This window comes from Triturus cristatus, chromosome 12 (genome assembly GCF_964204655.1).
Source record: "Triturus cristatus chromosome 12, aTriCri1.1, whole genome shotgun sequence".
Classification (NCBI taxonomy): domain Eukaryota; kingdom Metazoa; phylum Chordata; class Amphibia; order Caudata; family Salamandridae; genus Triturus; species Triturus cristatus.
This window is the reverse complement of record NC_140595.1, coordinates 763,220,942-763,246,048: the sequence shown is the minus strand read 5'-3', so window position 1 is coordinate 763,246,048 and position 25,107 is coordinate 763,220,942. Positions and strand designations below refer to the sequence as shown.

Here is a 25,107-nt window from a genome sequence, read left to right as displayed (position 1 = left end):
GATCCTTAGAAACCATGGTTAATCAGGATTTGAAGGTGGATGCCTCGAGCTCTGTGCCACTGTGGCTTAAAGAGGTTCTGGGAGAAGTTAAGGGTCTAAGGATTCAGCAAGTTGACTTTGCAAATGAGATGAACCAGCATTTGGCAAAGATAGATGATCAGCTGACTGTTTGCAGACCGCTTCGAGGAGCTCAAGCAACGGTTTTCAAACTATGAGGAAAATCTCAAATCTACCTCCTCATTGAGGGCAAATTTGAACCAAGACATTATGGGCCTGATTTAGATCTTAGCAAACAAAAAGAGATGATGGACTTTTCAGACACTCTCCCCCAGTCACAGATCTAGGTTTGAATCCATCATCGTTCTTTAGCTCACTTCACCACCTTAGTTCAGAGCCAGCCATATGGATATCAGTCTTGACCCTGTGCCTCATGGGAACCGTCCAGCCCGAACTGCCAAGCCAGGTTTTCCATGAACCGGAAACAAGCATCCAAGGACCGGTTTCGGGGTAACACCCCTCATCTCCCAGATCAATGAAGCACAATCATTTCTAGCAGAGATCAGACTGGGGTTAATAGATTGATTTGGACAGATGTAAGGGAACTGCTCTGTCTGCAATGTTTGCTGGCTGCTGTTTCTTTATGTCCATAAATGTTATTGAGACTAGTTGGATGGGGGATGGAAGCGAGGGGAGTGAGTGGGCTTGGTTCGGACTGAGTAACACCCCGTCGTCATGGTGTTGGCTGCTTTCAGGCGAAGGAGGGTGAGCAGGGGGAGGAATGGCACAACTCCTGCTGTGGCTGGGGGATACGTTGTGAGGGGACGGGCACATTGGGGGTGGGTAGAAATGTGAGGGTGCATTGAGAAAAAGAAGGTTCAGTACCAAGGTTCTTACAGATTTTGCTATAATGCATCGAAGAGGATGTATTTAATGGTGGTTTGAAGGTAGACAAGGCTGGCCCGGCTGATGATAGGCTACTACCAGGATGAAGAAAGGCCAGTTAGAGCCTTATAAGCTTGTATAGGTCATGTACTCTAATGCACTTTAATATGGAATTCATAATGTACTTTAATAAGGAATGTATTTTAATGAAGTTTCTTATTAAAATATTTTGTGCTTCTAATGTATGCTGAAAGATTTCTGCTGAAGTGGGCTCCATTAACCTTCAACGAGGAACAAGGCAGTGCTGTCCGCTCTCTCCAGATCCCTTTGCTTTTTTTCATCAAGCCCCTGGCAAAAGTAATTCGAAATGATACAATTATCCAAGTGCCTGTACCTCCAATGGCCAAAATTAAGCTATCCGCTGATGACATCATGCTGCTGCTGGCCCCAGAAGAGAAGGGCAGGGAAGGGTGCTCGATATTCTCATGGCTTGCCAAACGTTGGGAGGATAAAGTGTGAATAGAGAGAAAACCTGTGTTATTCTGAGCAATTCCAAAGTCGAAGAATTTATTCGAGAGCTTAGAGGCTGTGTTCAGGCTCCCCCTAAGCGCTATTTGGGGGTATAGTTTACTTAGGACGTGAATGATTTATAAGACTTGAATTATAGACCACTACTCATTAATCATAAAAATCTGTTAACTCGATGGGTGTCGCTGCCTCTTACATAGCTGGGGCAGGTTGTTTTAATGAAAATGTCAGTTCTCCCTTTATCTTTGTGTTTGCCGCTGTTCTGTGTGCTATTACGTCGAATTGTTTTGCTGAAATAAATTGATTGTGTTCTTCCTTTTTATGAAATAAGCAAGCCCAAGTATTGTACTATGCACTTTGTATCGGTGCACGGAGGAAGATGGCAGAGCCCTCCCTTGCTTCGTGGCTTATGAATTATTTTGCACATTTTGCGCAGTATATGCACAGGATTAAAATACATGCACTTCATACAGCTACCTTCAAAACATATTAGTTGATAAGATGCTGAAAGAAAATCAACCTAGAGACCTTCGAAGACGTATCAAGGGGCATATTTTCAAGCACCGCGCTAAAATTATCGCCGCTTTAGCGGCAGAAAACTGGCGCTAAAGCGGCGATAATGGGCTTGATAATTTGCCGCAGAGACTTCCAATAAAACCCATGTTGACACCAGAACCTGGGCTTCTACGGGAATTCTCAAGGGCATATTATCAAGCCCATTATCGCTGCTTTAGCAGTAGTTTTCTGCCGCTAAAGCAGCGATAATTTTAACGCCGTTTCTTGATAATATGCCCCACATACCTCACAAAAGTCTGATGTAAGATATTACAAGTGCTCCTCAAGAAAAGAACACAGTTCTAAAAAGTTTTTGACATTGTGTATATGAGTTCGGAAACTCCATTGAGTTAACTAGAGTTAGAGGGAGGGGACAGGGAGGGGACAACATGGATCACATAATAGTAGCTAGATGGGGAATTAATCATTTTTTTTACTTGGATGATTTCCTACAGAACGGATAACTTGGTGGGAGATAGAGCCGCTGATAACCTATGAGAAAGTATGGCTGCAGTGGTCCTACAGAACCCTGCTTCGGGTGTTAAGAAAGGTTGATCTCAAAGTTGTGCAAGCAAGAAGTAGTGAGGGGCAGATTTACAAGCCCCCTGCGCCACCAGTACGTCACTTTTTTTGACGTACTGGAGGAGCATTTCACTTCTCCATATTTATAAGGAGAGGAAAAGCCACCCTGCGTGGCGATTCCTCTCCTTGTAAATACGGGCCCTTTACACGCAGCACTTTGCGTGGAAGGGACGTTCCATGGGTGTTGCTGATGGTGTTCCCACGCAACATCCATGGAACGAGACACATTTCCTGATTTACAAGGATTCATAAATCTGGAAATGCGTGTCATTGCTACGCCTCCCCAGAGGAGGCGTAGCGAGGCCCAATGAGGAGAAATGTTTTCATTTCTCCTCGTTTTTTCCTCTTTCAAAGAGTGCTGCATTCTACAGCACAGATTGAAATAAGAAAATGCCTGTAGTGATTGTTTTCATGTAGGAAGGTGCCCCTTCTTGCACAAAAACAATCTCCCCCATGACGCAGGCATCCTTGTACCATGGTGCAAGGGTGCCTGCGTCGGCGCGTAGCTGCAGTTAGTGCGCCAGCGCAGGGGAAGCACAGGAATGTGATATATCATTGTAAATATGTCACATTCCTGTGTTAGGAAGTGTTGCAGCGTGGCAGAGCCAAAGGGCTTGTGTTGCCGCGCTGCGGCACTTCCTTGTAGATCTGTCCCATAGTGTTGAATTTAGTGGAAAATTCGAGCATCAGGAAAATAGTTCTATTGAGTCAATACTTGCGGTTCTGCTACAAAATAGCTTTGTATGAGTAAAATTTGGTGAAATGTCTCAGAGAAGAGAATGTGACGATATATATAAGGATGTTTGATCAAGAATCAATGAGTTTAACTTCTCAACCTTGAGGGGGTCTACTTACTACAAAATGCAGTATTTTGCAAAATGGCTGGTGTATAGGACGCCCCAGTTCATGCACACATTTATCTTCAAATTTGTATTGTTGCCTGAAAACTACTGGGCACACAAGGAATTCTGCAGCAGGTGCTTTTAAATAAGTTATTTTTAAACACAATACCCGCTTTCCCCCAAGCACAGCACGGGGTGCGGCTGCATCGGTCGCATCGCTCTAAAGCTGGCCCTGATTCCAACAGTCCTTCATCCATCATAGATTCACTGAGTTGCCTGTTTAAGCCCAGATATACATTGTACAAACAGACTTTTGTTGCATTCACAAGACAATTGCTAGGCTTCTTATGAAGAAAGCCATGTAACCGTATTGCATACCAATTATGGACATTGTTATTATATACATTAATAACATAGCATATTTCCAAGGAATATTCAGGTGTTCCTTATTCATGCATTCAGCAATGACCCTGTGTATGTGAAGGATAGGATAAGATCCAGGCAGACACAAGCTTGGTCTGTACCTTGAGAGCCAGAGTATATTTTGACTTGCAATAATTTTATTTTTACAATGCGTTCTAGAAGCCTAAATTATGAATGTGCCAGTTTTGGTGCATGGATATGGAAGGGCAGAGAACCTTGATTCTAACCAGTATTCCTGTACCAAATAACAGCTATTATGAGTCAATCCAAAAATGGAAAATAACTTATGAACCCAAAAATACCAGATCCTATACTGTGCAGTTGTTCACCATTTCGAAGAGAAAACCACTGACATATCCCATTTCCCCTGAGCAGGCAGAAAGTTTCAGCGGGAGACCCAGTGATGGTGGAAATGTCCAGGGCTTCCCTCTGTTTGTCTGGGGGGAGCATTGTGTGCTCCTTCTAGGATGCTGCTGCGGTCGGGCTTATGCCGGGCTGTGCTTCTGTCTTCAGCCTGCTTCCCCTGCCACAGCAAAGTAAAGTTGGATTTCTCTGGGCCCGGGATTATCAGCTCCAATGTTTGCAGACCCAGTAATTCTGGGCCCAGAGACACATGTAATAACGATTGGTGTGATTGCGACCAGAGTTATCTTTACCCATAACATTGTGCCCCTCCTCATCATGGCCTAGATGTGCATCTCCACCACTGAGCAATATAATTGTCTTTTTTGGGGGAGGCACCATTTTCATTTTTCTCCTTATTTTCCTATGGTATAAACATTTGCATAGAGCATTTCTCCTATCTGTATTTTCTCATAATGCTTATAGATACTGAATGCTCTTCCAATACAGTGTGAGGGGCATCATTCACAATATCAATTGTGAAATGTATGCACATGCACTCCATGTCACAGAAGGGGTCATACAAGACACTGCAGACCAAAGTGCCCTGAGCACAGGTAACCGGCATGAACATCTGTGGCAGACTCAAAGCTATTGTCATAGGCTCCCAGGTAGGATGCTGTAATTTATTCTCATATGGAATGCACTGGGCACCACCGTCTAATATTTGCTCTCTAATGCACGTGAGTTCATGTGATGCAATGTTTTCACCCTTTTCCCTGTTGCTAGCACGCTGTCCTAATTATTGACATTACATTTTTACAAAAGGAACTACAGCACAAAGCGGTTGGTAAAGTCACCCTGCTTCTACTTGTTTAGGCCTTGGCAACAAACAGCTTCATCTGTCTGGTGCACCTATTGCTTTCAATAAATAAAATATACTGAGGTGAACTTTGGGTCAACCCTTTCCTTATGACTGTATAACTTTCAGGGGCGGCTGGTGTTAATGGGCGAAATGGGCGCCGCCCTCCCACCCTTGGGGGATTAAAAAAATGCGAGCTGGAACACCGAGCAGCTAGCAATAAATTGTGCTGGCTGACTGGCTGCTCGGTGAACAAACATGGGCAAATCTGGGTTTTTCCTTGAGGGGGTGGGGGGTGATGGGATGGCTCTTGGCTCTGCCTCTGTTGTGCATGCTTTTGGCTGGGCGAAGATTTCTTCGACCTGGAGCCAGAAAGCAGAGGAGTGACGACACACAGGTGGGCAGGATCTGTGTATCACTGCCGGAATATAACTTAAAAATTGGGCGAATTTCATAGAGCCCAGGGAGGAGTCAGAAGCTTCCCATTCATTCCAATGGCTGGGGGCAGGCCAGTTCAGCTTCGGGAAAGTAGTGGGGGTGTGGCAGTGGCCTCTACCTCTTCCTCGAGAGAGGCCCAGTAACAGTTGTTGTTTAGGAGGTGATTGGTGTGCTGGGGTCTGGGGGAGGGGTCAACCCAGAATTTTCCAGTTTGATTGGGATCTGCCTCATTGCCACTCGGAGCCCGGCGCGAGAGAACATGAGCTCGTTGTAGGATTCCTGGAGCCGGGGCCCGGAGGTAGAGGCGAGCCACTGACTAAGTAAGTACAGCCGAGTGACAGGGTGTTGATGGGGTGCTCGCAATTACACTGAGGTATATTAAGAGCTGATTACAATGCCTTTAATGGGTCAAGTGGGATGGGGGAGCTGCTGTTTCCATTCCATGACGTCAGCCATCCCCCGGCTAAGCCCCTCGGAATATGAGTAAATTCAGTCTGAATGCATGAAATGAAATGTGCTTCTCACTATGGGCTCACAAAATTTTCATATAATGCTGCTATGCCGGGGATTCCATATCCCGACCTCGTCATGTCTGCAGCGGCAGGAGTTAAAATATAATAGTCACGCAAACACAACAGAAATGAAAGCCCCGTGCATTACGAATAACATATGCAATTCATTAACCCGATGCCAAGCGCTTGCGTTTGAGCTGCCAATACTGCGTCAGCGGTGCGCGCGCCCCAACTCCGGAGATCAAAGGCGTCACTTCCTTGACTTATGTAATCTTTTCTTCTGACCCTCGCGCTGATGGCTGAACTGAATCCTGTAAGTTCGGCTCCCCTCGTGACTGGCAGAGTGTTACTGCCAATTTGCCAATGCCGAGTGAAGAAAGGGGAGTGAGGCACGCAGCTGCTTTAAAAGCCATGAATCCAACTCTCACTGCGAAAGGTCAGGCCTTTCAGACTCCACTAATGCTGCCCTCTCCCTCGTCGGGTTCTTGTCGGCTGATAAATTGATAGGGTTCATTTGCATGTCGTAAATCACTTCCACATTTAAATGCCATAAATATTTGACCAAGCGGGTGCGTTGCGTTGTGACAATTTCTGTCTGTGCACTTCAGCTGTGATGTCATTTCCAGGTAATGTGCTAAAAAAACACTGGCATCTGTCGGCGGTGGGTTTAATGTACAAAGGGTTTGTAATGCAGATCTACAGAATAAATAAGCAGTGTGCGGTATAATTAAAATAGCATGGATGTCCGTGGCCTGCCTAGTGGTTCTGGATGTCATGCATTAATAGGGATGCAGCCTTGCACTTCTAGGCCGAGTATGTATGTTACCAGCGCCGGACTGGGGAACCAAACGCAGCCCTGGCAGAAATGCTCAAATAAGCCCCGCTCCCTTTTCCTCCACACACTAACTCCCCCTTTCCATCACGCCATTCTCCCTCTCCTTCTCTTCACTCTTTTTTCTTCCTGTCTCATCGTTTTCACCCTTCCCTCTCTCTCCCTCTCTTTCTCTCTTGAAGCCTCTGGTGCCTGCTGCACTTAACCTGGGAAGCTGGGGAAAGTGACATTACTGTACGATAGAATAACATTAGGCACCGAGTAATAACAGCAGGGGCGGCTGGTGGAATTTTAAACTGGTGAGGCGTAAGCAGAACAAATTAAAGTATGCGAGCGAGCGCAGCGAGCGAGCCCGACGGCAATAAGGGGGTGTTCTCTCCCGGGAAGATTTTTAAAATAATTTGCATCTTTTTGGTGCGATTTTCAGCACTTTTTCTGTGATAAATGGACTGAAAGTTCAGTTCTTCTAGGCATTCATAGAAGAAAACTCATACATTATTTCAGAGAATTTCTGGGTTGCCAAGCAAGTCTGACTTCTGAAGAGGGCTAGGGTACTAAGCAAGACTGCTTTGGCTCTACCCTTTCCAATAGAAAACACTAGTTAGCAATGTGAACAAGTTCAATGGACAAATCTATATATACACAATATAGCGAACTATTTCAATGGTCCCATAAAAGAAACCCATTCAAAAGAAACTCATATTTCCCAAGACACACTAGACTCCGAACTAATCAATGGGTCTGGCATTCACAAATTGGCTATACACTACAGGTTCCCTCGATACCGTGCAGTAATCGTTTCCTTCCTCTAAGTGAAATTCTGTGTTTTAAGTTAGAACATAGAGGCTCTGCTTTTGACGAGAATACCGAGGAATGGCATAATCCTAGGGTGCGCTGTGAAGTGTAAAAGCTAGAGTGCACTTGTCACCATAGAATAAACTGAGGGGTGCATCGTATGATAAAGCATAAACCGGGGGAGCACCATTAATCCCAGCATGAACCAAGATGTGCACTGGTCATCATTGCACATATCAATGGGTATCAGTATTGGTCAAGGAATAAAGCCAAAGGTAGCACCATTTATCAATGCATACATGCAAGGGGGACCGTGGTTCATTAAAGCATAAGCCCAGTGGTACTGCCATTCATCAAAGCATAAACGCAGAGGTAGCACTATTCATTAAAGCATAAACCCAAGGTTTGCATCATTCATTAAAGCATAAACCTAGGGGTTGTACCCTTGTGTCCACAGCATAAACCAATGGGTAGCGCCATTCAACAAAGCATAAACCGGTGGGTAGCTTGATTCAACAAAGCATAAAATTTCAAAGTAGTGTCATTCATCAAAGCATAAACCTAGGGGTAGCACAGTTCTTTAAAGCATAAACCGAGGGGTTGCCCAATCACTGACACATAAACTGGGGTGCTGCGCCATTCATTGAAACATAAACCAGGAGGTGATGCTATTCCATAAAGCATGAACCGAGGGGTTGCCCAATCACTGACACATAAACTGGGATGCTGCGCCATTCATTGAAACATAAACCAGGGGGTGATGCTATTCCATAATAAAGCATGAACCGAGGGGTTGCCCAATCACTGACACATAAACTGGGATGCTGCGCCATTCATTGAAACATAAACCAGGGGGTGATGCTATTCCATAAAGCATGAACCTAGGGGTACACTGATTATTAAAGCATACACTGAGGAGTACACCAATTATCTCGGCATCAACTGAGGCGTGTGCCAAAATGATCGTAGCTTATACCGAAGGAAAAGTCATCATCAGCACCGATGAAGCTCATGTCGACATCCATCTCATATTAATAATGAAGGGGTGCGCCATTCAGTTTTGCATAACATGAAGAAAGTGCCATTCATCATACTGTAAATGAAGGGTGTACCACCCAGGTGTGTCCGCCATCATTGCATAGTGCACCAGTAATGAAAGCATAAGCTCTGAGTGCTCTCAGCATAGCTTAACCTGAGAGGTGTGACATTGCATAAACCACAGGCATGCCAATCATCATGGCATAAATCAAGGAATGCACCAGTAATGAAAGCATAAGCCTGTGAGTGCTCTCAGCATAGCTTAACCTGAGAGGTGTGACATTGCATAAACCACAGGCATGCCAATCATCATTGCATAAATCAAGGAATGCACCAGTAATGAAAGCATAAGCCTGTGAGTGCTCTCAGCATAGCTTAACCTGAGAGGTGTGACCTTGCATAAACCACAGGCATGCCAATCATCATTGCATAAATCAAGGAATGTACCAGTAATGAAAGCATAAGCCTGTGAGTGCTCTCAGCATAGCTTAACCTGAGAGGTGTTACATTGCATAAACCACAGGCATGCCAATCATCATTGCATACATCAAGTAATGCACCAGTAATGAAAGCATAAGCCTGTGAGTGCTCTCAGCATAGCTTAACCTAAGAGGTGTGACCTCGCATAAACCACAGGCATGCCAATCATCATTGCATAAATCAAGGAATGCACCAGTAATGAAAGCATAAGCCTGTGAGTGCTCTCAGCATAGCTTAACCTGAGAGGTGTGACATTGCATAAACCACAGGCATGCCAATCATCATTGCATAAATCAAGGAATGCACCAGTAATGAAAGCATAAGCCTGTGAGTGCTCTCAGCATAGCTTAACCTGAGAGGTGTTACATTGCATAAACCACAGGCATGCCAATCATCATTGCATACATCAAGGAATGCACCAGTAATGAAAGCATAAGCCTGTGAGTGCTCTCAGCATAGCTTAACCTGAGAGGTGTGACCTTGCATAAACCACAGGCATGCCAATCATCATTGCATAAACTGAGAGATCGCCAATCATTATAACCCAAACCCTTATCGGCAATGTATCTTTTTTAGAAACTTCTGCATAGCCGGGTGAGCATACCCACACTAATAATGAGCTCCCTTTTCCTCCACACACTAACTCCCCCTTTCCATCACGCCATTCTCCCTCTCCTTCTCTTCACTCTTTTTTCTTCCTGTCTCATCGTTTTCTCCCTCTCTTTCTCTCTTGAAGCCTCTGGTGCCTGCTGCACTTAACCTGGGAAGCTGGGGAAAGTGACATTACTGTACGATAGAATAACATTAGGCACCGAGTAATAACAGGAAGTGCCGTGAGCTATTGTTATTATCTTATTTTTATGGTAGGTGTTTAGTAGAGATTCTATATTCCCAAGGCCTTTTATCCTTTCTCCTGTTTCGAGGATGCCCAGTATAATTCTGGGAGCATGATTTCCTGTGGTGCGTGGGGTTAAAAGCCTAAGTGAATAAGTATACGTCTATGTGAACATTTGCACATGAGTATGTAATGCATAGGTGCATACATGTGCGAATGCGTCTGTGTTTTTTGTATGCATGCGTTTTTTTGTTGTGGTCAAGAGCTTGCCCCATGTTAAAGATTTTGCAAGTGCCTGTATGGCTTTCTGTGTGCTGTGTAAGGCGGCGCTTTTTCGTATGTGCTTGTGTCTGGTGTATGAGTGTGGCAAAAAGATGACAGCACAGTGACTCACTGGGACGGTTTCTTTCAGTTCGTGTCTGCCTGGCCTGGTTTTTAGAATCAAAACTGGGTCGCGGCTACATCTGTTTACAGAAAGCAATAATTGTCTGCCAACGTGAGGCAGGTTACACAGGCCAGGTTAAGTTCTATGCAAGCCGGTTACTGTGCTGAAGACTTACACAACAATCTGGTTGTAGGATCTTGCACGCTTGGTTGTACTCCAGCTCATTATTAGTGTGGGTATGCTCACCCGGCTATGCAGAAGTTTCTAAAAAAGATACATGGCCGATAAGGGTTTGGGTTATAATGATTGGCGATCTCTCAGTTTATGCAATGATGATTGGCATGCCTGTGGTTTATGCAAGGTCACACCTCTCAGGTTAAGCTATGCTGAGAGCACTCACAGGCTTATGCTTTCATTACTGGTGCATTCCTTGATTTATGCAATGATGATTGGCATGCCTGTGGTTTATGCGAGGTCACACCTCTTAGGTTAAGCTATGCTGAGAGCACTCACAGGCTTATGCTTTCATTACTGGTGCATTACTTGATGTATGCAATGATGATTGGCATGCCTGTGGTTTATGCAATGTAACACCTCTCAGGTTAAGCTATGCTGAGAGCACTCACAGGCTTATGCTTTCATTACTGGTACATTCCTTGATTTATGCAATGATGATTGGCATGCCTGTGGTTTATGCAAGGTCACACCTCTCAGGTTAAGCTATGCTGAGAGCACTCACAGGCTTATGCTTTCATTACTGGTGCATTCCTTGATTTATGCAATGATGATTGGCATGCCTGTGGTTTATGCAATGTCACACCTCTCAGGTTAAGCTATGCTGAGAGCACTCACAGGCTTATGCTTTCATTACTGGTGCATTCCTTGATTTATGCAATGATGATTGGCATGCCTGTGGTTTATGCAATGTCACACCTCTCAGGTTAAGCTATGCTGAGAGCACTCACAGCTTATGCTTTCATTACTGGTGCACTATGCAATGATGGCGGACATACCTGGGTGGTACACCCTTCATTTACAGTATGATGAATGGCACTTTCTTCATGTTATGCAAAACTGAATGGCGCACCCCTTCATTATTAATATGAGATGGATGTCGACATGAGCTTCATCGGTGCTGATGATGACTTTTCCTTCGGTATAAGCTACGATCATTTTGGCACACGCCTCAGTTGATGCCGAGATAATTGGTGTACTCCTCAGTGTATGCTTTAATAATCAGTGTACCCCTAGGTTCATGCTTTATGGAATAGCATCACCCCCTGGTTTATGTTTCAATGAATGGCGCAGCATCCCAGTTTATGTGTCAGTGATTGGGCAACCCCTCGGTTCATGCTTTATTATGGAATAGCATCACCCCCTGGTTTATGTTTCAATGAATGGCGCAGCATCCCAGTTTATGTGTCAGTGATTGGGCAACCCCTCGGTTCATGCTTTATGGAATAGCATCACCTCCTGGTTTATGTTTCAATGAATGGCGCAGCACCCCAGTTTATGTGTCAGTGATTGGGCAACCCCTCGGTTTATGCTTTAAAGAACTGTGCTACCCCTAGGTTTATGCTTTGATGAATGACACTACTTTGAAATTTTATGCTTTGTTGAATCAAGCTACCCACCGGTTTATGCTTTGTTGAATGGCGCTACCCATTGGTTTATGCTGTGGACACAAGGGTACAACCCCTAGGTTTATGCTTTAATGAATGATGCAAACCTTGGGTTTATGCTTTAATGAATAGTGCTACCTCTGCGTTTATGCTTTGATGAATGGCAGTACCACTGGGCTTATGCTTTAATGAACCACGGTCCCCCTTGCATGTATGCATTGATAAATGGTGCTACCTTTGGCTTTATTCCTTGACCAATACTGATACCCATTGATATGTGCAATGATGACCAGTGCACATCTTGGTTCATGCTGGGATTAATGGTGCTCCCCCGGTTTATGCTTTATCATACGATGCACCCCTCAGTTTATTCTATGGTGACAAGTGCACTCTAGCTTTTACACTTCACAGCGCACCCTAGGATTATGCCATTCCTCGGTATTCTCGTCAAAAGCAGAGCCTCTATGTTGTGGTAAATAATTTAATTACCGGGACTTAATTTGATACAGAACATAATAAAAATAGCTCAATAAATAAGAGGCAGAATCCGTGGTATTAGAGGTTAGGAACGGGCTTTATTCCAATGGACGATTTCGAAATCGTGGACTCCAGGTTCCATCACCACGGAGGCTCAGGAAGTGAAGTACATAATTTATTGATAAGTAATTACTTTTATACAATAGGCATTACAGTGAAGCAAATGCGAGAGGCGTAACAATTGATAGTGTGGATAAAACATACATACGTAGCAAAAGTAGGTGTAACTGGGTGTGACTAAAGAACGTCATCAGATGTGATGTCATAATAGGGTGGTTCCATGAAAGAATTTCGCAATGTCAGCAGAAATACTTGGCAGAAATGCGCGCACAGCAGCATGACGTGTGATTGACGTGCGACTAGGGGGTGAAGGGGACTTGACATTTAGCTCTACATGTGGCGACAGATGTCTGGAGGGTCAAGTCAACCTAATCCCAAATCATATCTAACATCCTATGTTTAAAGAACTATGTTATCCAAAAGAGAGGTCTTTTAGAGTAGAATCTTATTCTATACTGACTATACTGACTGTTAGTGCGTGTACAAGCGTCTAAGTGTCTACACTAGATGCGAGGGCAGAAGTCTTCCATGGTAATAGGGCTATGAATTACTTGTATAAAGACAGAGAAGCCGGGCCTCTGCTCGGTAGCTGGCAGAATGTTTACTTAAACTACTAGACAGGAATGCATTGGGCAGGGAACGGAGCAGATAATTTCGAAGGTGAAATACAGTTCTTGGCAGGCAGCAAGCTGATGTCGGGCACTGTGAGCCGTGCAGAGGATGAGACAAAGTTCATGGTCACAGATGCAGGCTCAGACTGGAGCTTTCAGATGCAGAAGGCAGAAAAGCTTGATGACAGAATCAGGGCCTACTTGCCTGGACTGTAAAATGGCATAAGTGAACCATATAAAGGCGGTGGCCTTTCGTACTTAGGAATGGAATATCCGGCCCATTCATGGCAGATCTGAAAGAGGACATGTTAACGGTGGACGCACATGTATTTGCGTCTTCATAACTGGAACTGGAGGGAACATACATGTACTTGTAACATGCGCATAGAACCGTTGGGGTCCAAGATAGGGGACATAACTGACCAGAAAAATCCATATTTCCACATTCCCTCCTTGTCCCCTACTTGCCCGTCAAGAGATATCAATCTTCATCAATCCATTGATCTGTTCATATAGCATCATTTGTTCTTCTTTCTTCTTCCGGGATCTTGAACGAAAATCTTGATGTGGAATACACGATGTGGCACACAGACCACAAATCGCTGGTCCACATTGCAGGCATAAGCAGCAACTGAATAGTATGAGAAGGCCAATACCTAGGAAGGATAGAACTCTCCATCCCCAGGCTGATAACACGCTCCAAAACCACCCGGACCAAGTCCAAGTGCCTGGATTCTGGTGTATCTGGCTCACAATCTTATGAAGACGCGTTATAGCTTTATATACAGATGGCGAATTTTCTGGTATGAATACGCAACAACTTGATCCGATGACCCTACAAGCTCCGCCCCTATCGGCCAGGATGACGTCAAGGACAAGACGATTTTGAAGTACAACAATCCGCATAGCAGACTGCTCTTCTGTTAAATTGCCTAAGGCGGAAATAGTTTCGTTCACTACTGTTTCAAGGGTTCTAGTTAATCTACGTATCAGCTTACTATTAGTAACGGTACCTATATAGGGAAAGAGACCTTTATTGAAATCTGTGTATTTTTCCCATGCTGTTTCAGTGTAATCGACTATTGGGAGATCTCTCCTTTCTCTATTGTGTACTAAATGAGTATTTCTGTGATAATCAGGAGGAGCTAGAAAAACAGGTGGCAAAAGGAATCCAATGTAGCAGGTACCATCCCAATCTAGAGGCAAACGTACATATGCCGTCTGACCACATATAAAATAGGAATGGCGGGAAGCTCTAAATGTCGACTTGCCTTGATCACTGAATTCTATTACAATGGTGCATCTACTATGGCCCATATGTATGGAACCATTCTTTCTTACACATAATTCACCTTTTACTGGAAATACTGACATGGCGGGCAAACTTGGAGTAGCTTCGGATTCAACATTCAAGATCAGAAGATTAAGCGTAAAATTACCTAATCCATATACTTCATTTTCTAGATCAGTTCCTGTTCTTTGGGGAAGTCCCTCCTTGTTGGGGTGGCAGACTTTAAGTAAAACTAAGTTCAGATTTCCCCATACCCCGTTGTCTTGATAAACTGCGGAGTTCGAATCTTGGGAATTAAGTAAACTAAACCATGCTCCACAGGAGCCGTTGTGTGTGAACGGGTATGGAAAAAGAGGTAGAATTCCTTTATAGTTCTGATAGGGAGGGAGTCGGCCACATATCCAACAATTTGTAGCATTGCTAACCTGATGGGAATGATGTAACATACTAATAAAAGTATTATTGCGCAGCGCAAATCTGTATGACAATTCATGCGGAGGTAATTCACTAAAAGAATGTTCAGCAGTAACATTATAAACATGTCTAAAAATAGGATAACATATGTGCAACAATATACTTGCAGTAATTATTAAAAGACTTAGGAAAAACAAAATCAATAACGTCACTGTGCAATGACTACGCAGTGATTTACAGTATGCATGTCGTTTCAACATTTTTCGGGTTCTTTCTCTATTCAGATCTAAGGGATACATGTCAGAGACAAATTCAACCGCTTCACCTTGGAGAGGACTTAAACAATCAAATTGCCCGACTGGTTAGATCTGAGTTTTAGTTTATATTGTTCGTGACTACTTGATTCAACCAAAGGAAGTTTTGAGTCAATGGGTGAAGACACGCGAGGTGTGGTTTTTACATCCGATGGTAGTCCATAAAATTTCTTGATATGACTTGAATGTACCCAGCCTTTCCTGCCTTCGATCTTCACGGCTGTCCTTGTGGTGAGCAAGACCAGTTGCGGCGACCTCCACCTAGGATCCAGCTGAGTCTTTCGATCAAAGTTCCTCACCAAGACCAGGTCCCCCGGAACTACGTCATGGGGTTTCACCTCAGTGTTGTCAGGAAAAGCTGCAGCTACCTGTGAACGACAAGATTGTAGTGCAGACATCAAGGAAGCCAAATAATCTGTCAGCATATTACAGTCAATATCAGTTATTTTACGTGGTATAGGCGTCCCCCACATATTTGGTGGTCTGCCAAAGATCACCTCATACGGGGATAGCCCTGTTCGAGAGTGTGCTACCATTCTCATGTAAAAGAGTGCAACTGGTAATGCTACTACCCAGTCGACACCTTTCTCCCTGCATATTTTGGACAATCTAATTTTCAGGGTCTGATTATGTCTTTCCACGAGACCTGCTGCCTCGGGGTGTCGGACACAGTGGAATTTCCACTGATAGCCTAACAAAAGTGAAACGTGTTTCATTAGTTCGGATGAGAACGGCTGGCCGTTATCTGAGTAGACAGCACGTGGTAAACCGTATCGTGGGAAGAATTCTCGAACTAACTGTTTGGCAGTAGTCGGGGCAGTGTAATCTGAAACCGGGTATGCCTCTGTCCAACGGGAAAGAGCACAGACAACTACGAGAACATATTTGAATCCTCGACATCGTTCCATCTGGATATAATCCATCTGGAGAATTTCAAAAGGGTGATCAGGAGGCTGAAATCCACCCTGCTCTACGGGAATGCTTTTTCCTGGGTTGAACTGACAACAGATCATACAGGTACGAACTTTTTGTTTGGCTGCTGCTCGTAAATGTTTGTTGAACCAAATGTGTTGAATGCTGTCTAGCATAGCTTTTTCTCCTAGATGTGCTGGACTATGGACAGTGTTAATAATGACTTGGACCATTGAATCAGGAAGGAACCACACAGATTTTTCCTTCGTCATCCATCCTTGATCCGTTTGGATCCCTCCTAATTCAGTCCATTTCCTTATTTCGTCTAGAGTAGCATGTGTCTGTATGTCAATTACATCAAGAGCGGGATCCTTAACCATCATGCAATGTGTTGGTGTCTGGACTATTGTCTTTGTCATGTCGGATGTTTGAGTTTGAGCAGTCTGTTTAGCTGTTCTGTCAGCTAGATCATTGCCTTGAGAAATGATATCAGTAACTTTCGTATGAGCTTTGCATTTCATAATCGATATTGCAGTGGGTAAATGTATTGCATCTAATAAGGCATGAATAAGGGGTCCGTGCTGAATGTGGGCACCGTGAGAAGTTAAATAACCTCTCTCTCGCCACAGCACGCCGAAGTCATGTACAACTCCGAATGCATAACGTGAATCAGTGTATATGTTGACTCTTTTATTTGTGGCTTGAATACAGGCTTGTGTCAGAGCGATGAGCTCTGCTGCTTGAGCGGACAAGGTATTTATACACTTTGTTTCAATAATTTCAGTGTCTGTTGTGACTGCATAAGCGGCCACTAACTCTCCTGTACCTGTTCTCATACATGAACCATCTACATACAACGTCAGGTCTGGATCTGACAATGGGACATCTGTCAAGTCTTGTCTGGGTTTCGTCGTTATTGTAATAACTTCAATACAGTCATGAGCTAGTGGGTCTGTTCCGTTTACAGGTAAAAGTGTGGCAGGATTCAATGTGCTACAACGTCTGATTTCTATATGTGGCTGAAACAATGTTAATTCGTAACCTGTAAGTCGCGCTATAGTCAAATGTTGTGTTTGCGTTCGATTCACAAGAACCTCTACTGCATGTGGTACTTGGAATGTCAATAGATGTCCTAACACTATGGCATCGCTTTGTCTGATTGCTAAAGCTGTCGCTGCCACTGATTTCAGGCACGCAGGCAGAGCCTGAGCTACGGGATCTAATGTACTAGAAAAATAAGCACACGGTTTGCGTGATCCTGCTTGTTCCTGTGTGAGTACTGACAAGGCAGTACCTTCTCGTTCTGTGACAAAGAGTGTAAAATGTTTTCTGTAACATGGTGTTGCTAAAACAGGTGCTTGGCATAGAGCTTTCTTTAAGCTTTCAAAAGCTAGTGTGTGTTCCTGAGTCCAAGGGAGGACAGTCGATGTGGCTGCCTCCTGTGTTGTTAATTTAATGAGTGGTTTTGCTAGAAATGCATACTGAGGGATCCACTGCCTACAATACGAAGTGAGGCCTATGAAAGCCCGCACCTCCTTTTGTGTCTTGGGTATTGGCATATTTGCAATTAGCTGGATGCGATCTGGTGTAAGCTGCCTTCCCTCCTTGGACAGCGAGTGACCAAGGTAAATAACTCGCTGGACACAGAATTGCAGCTTAGAAGGGGACACCTTGTGTCCCTTTGCGGCTAGAACTTGTAAAACCGTCAGTGATGCTTTTTCACATTCAGGTTCGCTTCGGGCGGTGATCAGCAGATCATCGACATATTGAAGCAGAGCAGTGTTGACTGGCATGTGTATACTGTCAAGTTCTCGTTTCAGTGCTTGGGTATAGATGCTGGGGCTTTCTGTAAATCCTTGAGGTGCGCGTGTGAATTTAAAGCTACGTCCATTTAAACTGAATCCGAACAAGTATTGACTTTCTTGGTCTATTGGGACGCTGAAAAAGGCATTCTTGAGATCAATTACAGTAAAGAATGTTGCTTCGGAATCAATAGCTGTCAGTAATGAAGAGATGTCTGGAACTACGGGGTATTGTGGTACAATACATTTATTTAATTCGCGCAGATCAATAACCAATCGATATACTGGGGGAGCCTTTGGATCAGTTCGTTTAAGAATCGGAATTATCGGTGAATTACATACATTGGAGTCGGTCTCCACAACCACTCCTTGGCCAATAAGCTCGTCAATGATTTGCAGTAAAGCCATTACAGCATCTGGGGGTAACTTATATTGTCGCATTCGTGGTAGTACCACTCCTGCCTTTAGTGTGACTCGATATGGTGTAATGTTCATGCAACCAACATCTGTAGGGCCTTGTGCCCATAAATGTGGGGGTAAAGTCTGCAGTCGGGAATCCATATCTCGAGACACATAGTGACCTTTGAAATCACGTAAAAACAATCTTACTCCTTCCAGAGAACAACATATTATAGCTCCTAGAGCCTTCAGTGTTTTTATACCTAACAAGTTTTCTGGACATGATTTAGTAAGCAATAAATCTGTAGTTCTGGTCAAGGGTCCTATCGTAAGTGGAAGGGGCTGTGATACTTCATTAACAATAGGTTTTCCTGAAAAACCAAGGGAAATATTCTGTGAGCCTGAGAGGGGTGCCCCTGGAACTTCACTACGTTTTATAGTTGTTCGACTTGCCCCTGTATCAAGTAAAAATTTTCTATCTTGGCCTAATAATTCACTATGTACATAAGGTCCTTCTTGGTCTACAGGGACCTCGATAAGGGGTAAGTCAACTTCCCTCTCTAGGCTGGTTCATGCGTATCGTTGATAATCAGGATAGTCATACTGTGCGGTCTGGTACAGCTGTCGTGTCGTGGTTTGTGTGGCAGCAGCCGGCAGCGCTGGTGCAGCTGGCACAAACTGTATAGACTGTTGTGGAGCTGGCATGGACTGTGCATGCTGCGGTGCTCCTTGTTCATTCTGATCCTGTCTAGGTGGCCGTGGTCTTTCTTGTGTTTTACCTGTGGCGATATTACGCTTCAAGACTGGGCAATCGTGTATGTAATGACCTGGTTGTTTACAATAGTTGCATGTCCCTTTTACAGGTCCTGCTGAATCACCGGACTGTGTCGTACCCTTTTTATGACCTTCAGCTGGAACTGTCTGGGAGACTAGCATTTTCATTTTTGTGTCTTTCATGCGTCTTTGTTCATGTTCTTGTTCTTCTCTAATTCTATTGTAATGATACTGTAACATTTGTAACATTTGTGATGGGGTATTACCTTGCCAGGTACTCTCGAATTTTAATACTCTATTCTTCACTTGAGGCAAGGAATTTTCAACTAATTTTGTCACAAACAGATGTGGGTATGACTCGCTACTTGCTTTTATACCACTATTTATACCAAAACATTTTTCGAATCGGGCATAGAAATCACTAGTGTCTTCATCTTGCTTTTGTTTACAGGCTGAGATTGCACCCCAGTCTTCCTTTTTTGTAGTTAATAAACGTGGCAGTACCTGTACTAGTAAACCTGGTAGTGCTTTAGTTTTGTCCCCAAGCCCCGAACCTGGACCTCGGGCCTTTTCTTCATTTTCTAATGCTGTCCAATCTATCTTTTGGTCTCCTACCTCCCACTCCTTTTCCTTAAGTTTTTCATAAATGCCAGCAGGCATTAATACCTTTAATATTGTCATAATGTCGGGATAGGTATACTCTCCCATGAGTAACATGTCTTTAATTTCTCGGTGGAAACCCGCTGGGTCTTTGTCATGACTGGGTACCACTTTCTTCATTTCTAACAATTCTATTTTCGATATGGGCGTATATACATATACACGTTTAAACTGATTGTCCTCGCCCTTTATTGGGTGTACTTCTCGTAAGGGGTTCTGTCTGTCCATGTAATACATCGGTCTTTCCTTGATGGGCAGTGAAACATGTTCTGGACATACAAAAAGAATGTACTGCTTTCTGGATTCTAGTATTTCCTTAATTAACTTAGTACCTGAACCTCTCCATCTATTCGTGAGTAATTCAGTCAATATATCAGGTAAGGGACCAGGATCTGAATGTTGGCTTTTATATAGTATAAGAAGTTGTTGAATCATATAAATCCCAGCTAAACGCTGTTCATCTGGGGTGAGGTTCAAAAATGTGTGTGCTACTGTATCATCACCATATTTTCCGGGACTGTCAACCCAATGAACGGCTGACCTGGCTAATTCTTGTTCATCCATAGAATCGAGTAAATGATAACCCCTTCGTTCTCGCAGTAATTTGTCAGCGGCTTGGAACGAATGCTCGGGGGACCTCATATTTATTATAGGTGTTTGGAAATTCCTGTTATTATCTGGACATATCGGACGTATCGGGTCAGTAAAACATCTAGTACTATTACAAGATCTTCCTCTACCTACATAGGCTATGGTTTCTGACTGTCCTGTGGACGGTCCTGATCCTTCCTCCTCCTCGTTTTGTTCAAACTGGTCTACCGCTAATCTTTCTTCGTGTAGGCGTTCTATTTCTTTACGGATCTTTCTGCACATGGCTATTATACATTTTTGCCTATCATGTCTCCCTTCTGATATATTCTGGCTCCATCTGGTAAGAGTTTGCATTATTTCCGGATCTACCCCCGGTCGGTCTTGATTTCTGATCACACAATTTATGAGGAAACGTAGCAGTTCCCCCTGTACCTCCACTTTCTGGTATTCCATAGCTCTGTTAATACATTCAGAATCTCGCCCTGTTTGGACATAATGATATATATTATCTAGATGCACAGTCATTCCTGGTAACTTCCCTAAATACACCGCGGCTCGTCTGATACGTAATGATGCCATGATCATTTCGTCCTCTTTGCCGGGCACAGGGTCATATCTACAATCTACTAGAAGTTCCTTAAGCGTGCGGGCATTTATGAGTTTGGGGGTACGTGGATGTGCTGACTCTAGAAAGGTAAGTTTATTTACTCTGGGTGGCGTAGAAAAAATGTTGGTAGCACCTCCAGTAGCCCCGTCTGGAGTATCGGGCGTGAAAGGATTCGTAGAACGCGATACAGCAACTATAGGTGTGGACACAGCTATAGAAGTAGCTGTAGGAACAGATGTGGAAACGGACGTGCTTGCCGGATTTTGTGTCAGGTTTTGTTGTTGTAGAGATACAGATACAGGATCTTGGCGTTGAACCTCCCCGGCCGACGGTCTATGTGGGGCGGGGTTAGCATACTCGGGAGCTGCATCATCTAAATATGAGGAAAGAAAAACATCTTCTGCGGTTCTAGGATGCCCCTTAGGATGTACTTTTATTGGAAATAATGGGGGTGGCAAGTCTTTTGGTATCCCCGGAGTAGCCTTAGGTAATCCCTCGGCCAGAAGGGGATACATACCCTTCATAAGGGCATTTCTTTGTCTGTCTACTTGTTCTGATTTCACTCGTGTACCTTCCTCAATTAACAGATTTTCTCGGACTTCATTTGAATTCTCTTTACTCTTCTCTTCCTGTCTACGTGCTTTTTCTGTCCGTCTATACGATTCTTTACGCCATAATTCAATGGCGTCTTTCTGTGACTGTCTGACTTTCCTTTTCCATAATTCTTCCTCTACTTTCACGATGCAATCTGCATCCCAGGTCCCAGCTGCGGGCCACCTCTGACTTTCTGGTAATTCCTTAGTGTAGTCTACCCATAGGTCAAGAAATAATATAGCGTCTAAGCCGTGTTTATGATACATGAAGTACCCTGGAGTGTCCCTAGGAGGGATGGGAACAGCTTCTTCGAGTACCCCTTTTCTAGTTGTGATCTGTCTTAGTTTCGAAAAGAGCGGCATATTGAGAACTGGTCTGATACTTGGTCTTGAACAAACTTAATACAATAAACCACGATAATGAACAGTCATTCACACCACAATATGCAGGACGTATTAATACATTTAACATTTAACATTTTAAATGAGCAACAATGGAGATGACGATCTAAGAAAACTTAATCACAAAACATAATTCTCGACATTAACGGAATTATTCTGAATTTATATACTTGATATACTAGATATACTGCTAAACAGTACAGATACACTGCTAAAACAGTGCAGACCGGATTTGTGTACCCAAACCCGTCTGGATCGGCACAACTTATGTGCACGCCAGAACGCCTCCCCAGTAATGGTACTCACCGGGTAGCTCGGAACGGAAGGCCTCGGAACGGAACTGAACTGAACTGGACCGGACTGGACTCGACTCGAAAACTTCGGACACTTCGGGACATCGGAAACCTGGTGGGCCTCTGTATACCTCGGATCTTGCTCTCTCAGCTAGGCTCTGGTCGGGATACTTCGCACTTCTCACCGCCTCGTCTGGGTGTTGATCGCAGCCTCAGTCGCCCCCGCTTGACCGGAGGGAGATACAGGAAATCCTGCTGGTACGCGTTGTTGTCCGTCCAGCTGTGGCAGGAGACCGGGCCTGCAACGCACCGCCGGCGCGTGAGATGAGAAAGTGTCCCTGTTCGGGCGCCATTCTTGTGGTAAATAATTTAATTACCGGGACTTAATTTGATACAGAACATAATAAAAATAGCTCAATAAATAAGAGGCAGAATCCGTGGTATTAGAGGTTAGGAACGGGCTTTATTCCAATGGACGATTTCGAAATCGTGGACTCCAGGTTCCATCACCACGGAGGCTCAGGAAGTGAAGTACATAATTTATTGATAAGTAATTACTTTTATACAATAGGCATTACAGTGAAGCAAATGCGAGAGGCGTAACAATTGATAGTGTGGATAAAACATACATACGTAGCAAAAGTAGGTGTAACTGGGTGTGACTAAAGAACGTCATCAGATGTGATGTCATAATAGGGTGGTTCCATGAAAGAATTTCGCAATGTCAGCAGAAATACTTGGCAGAAATGCGCGCACAGCAGCATGACGTGTGATTGACGTGCGACTAGGGGGTGAAGGGGACTTGACATTTAGCTCTACATGTGGCGACAGATGTCTGGAGGGTCAAGTCAACCTAATCCCAAATCATATCTAACATCCTATGTTTAAAGAACTATGTTATCCAAAAGAGAGGTCTTTTAGAGTAGAATCTTATTCTATACTGACTATACTGACTGTTAGTGCGTGTACAAGCGTCTAAGTGTCTACACTAGATGCGAGGGCAGAAGTCTTCCATGGTAATAGGGCTATGAATTACTTGTATAAAGACAGAGAAGCCGGGCCTCTGCTCGGTAGCTGGCAGAATGTTTACTTAAACTACTAGACAGGAATGCATTGGGCAGGGAACGGAGCAGATAATTTCGAAGGTGAAATACAGTTCTTGGCAGGCAGCAAGCTGATGTCGGGCACTGTGAGCCGTGCAGAGGATGAGACAAAGTTCATGGTCACAGATGCAGGCTCAGACTGGAGCTTTCAGATGCAGAAGGCAGAAAAGCTTGATGACAGAATCAGGGCCTACTTGCCTGGACTGTAAAATGGCATAAGTGAACCATATAAAGGCGGTGGCCTTTCGTACTTAGGAATGGAATATCCGGCCCATTCATGGCAGATCTGAAAGAGGACATGTTAACGGTGGACGCACATGTATTTGCGTCTTCATAACTGGAACTGGAGGGAACATACATGTACTTGTAACATGCGCATAGAACCGTTGGGGTCCAAGATAGGGGACATAACTGACCAGAAAAATCCATATTTCCACAATGTTCTAACTTAAAACACAGAATTTCACTTAGAGGAAGGAAACGATTACTGCACGGTATCGAGGGAACCTGTAGTGTATAGCCAATTTGTGAATGCCAGACCCATTGATTAGTTCGGAGTCTAGTGTGTCTTGGGAAATATGAGTTTCTTTTGAATGGGTTTCTTTTATGGGACCATTGAAATAGTTCGCTATATTGTGTATATATAGATTTGTCCATTGAACTTGTTCACATTGCTAACTAGTGTTTTCTATTGGAAAGGGTAGAGCCAAAGCAGTCTTGCTTAGTACCCTAGCCCTCTTCAGAAGTCAGACTTGCTTGGCAACCCAGAAATTCTCTGAAATAATGTATGAGTTTTCTTCTATGAATGCCTAGAAGAACTGAACTTTCAGTCCATTTATCACAGAAAAAGTGCTGAAAATCGCACCAAAAAGATGCAAATTTTTTTAAAAATCTTCCCGGGAGAGAACACCCCCTTATTGCCGTCGGGCTCGCCCGCTGCGCTCGCTCGCATACTTTAATTTGTTCTGCTTATGCCTCACCAGTTTAAAATTCCACCAGCCGCCCCTGATAACTTTGTTGTCTACCTCAGGTCTTTGCTCTTTATTCACTGGATCTCCTTCCTATTTGTGTTTTTCCAGTCCAGAAACATTTCAGTCTCACAGTTTTCTGAATGGATAAGCTGCATCCTTCTAGTGATGACCTGAGGGAACATTTGTCTTTTCAATTTAAAAAATCTGTACTTTTTTAGTGGGTTGTTCCCTGTCCACTTATAAATCCTGACTTCTCAGTGAATGTATGATGTATTCCGCATGTCTTGGGAATGCCATCATTAGAACAAACGTGTCGTTAGCACGCATTTGTACTGCATGCAAGTCATTATAAAAACTTGCCTAAGGGGGGTGCTGGATTTTGGAATAGTTTAATTTACTATTCCAACTCCAGTCTGCGCAATAGCAGGGAAGGTGTTGGACTTTAATTCCAACACCATTCCACTAATGCGCAACACCCCCCAAAGTAAGTCGTTGTAACGACTTTTATGCAGAATGAATGTGTGCTTAAGATGCATTCATTCTGTTGCTGGCGCTGTGAAGGCACTTCGTGATTAGGGCTTTGTCCTAAAGGATGTTTCCCCATCCAAGCATCGCCTCCACTGCATGCACGCTATTTACCTGTCACTGTTAGTCCGTTGCTTCTATCCCCACTCTCTTTTCCATCAATTAAATTTAATGAGGGGCCCATGTCCTGTCTAAATTAATGTCAATTTCAGAAGACTTTTTGATTTAGGTTGTGACTGTAGCATGGATATGGACCTCTTTCTTGACTGAAAATACAAATCTACATTTATTCCTT

At 43.8% G+C, this 25,107-nt stretch overlaps 1 protein-coding gene across 1 annotated transcript in view; it reads right to left on the bottom strand.

Moving 5' to 3' along the window:
• LOC146782752 (extracellular calcium-sensing receptor-like) overlaps positions 1–25,107 on the bottom strand; it is a 90,602-nt gene that overhangs the window by 36,422 nt on the left and 29,073 nt on the right. The gene's annotated exons all lie outside the window — the stretch shown is intronic.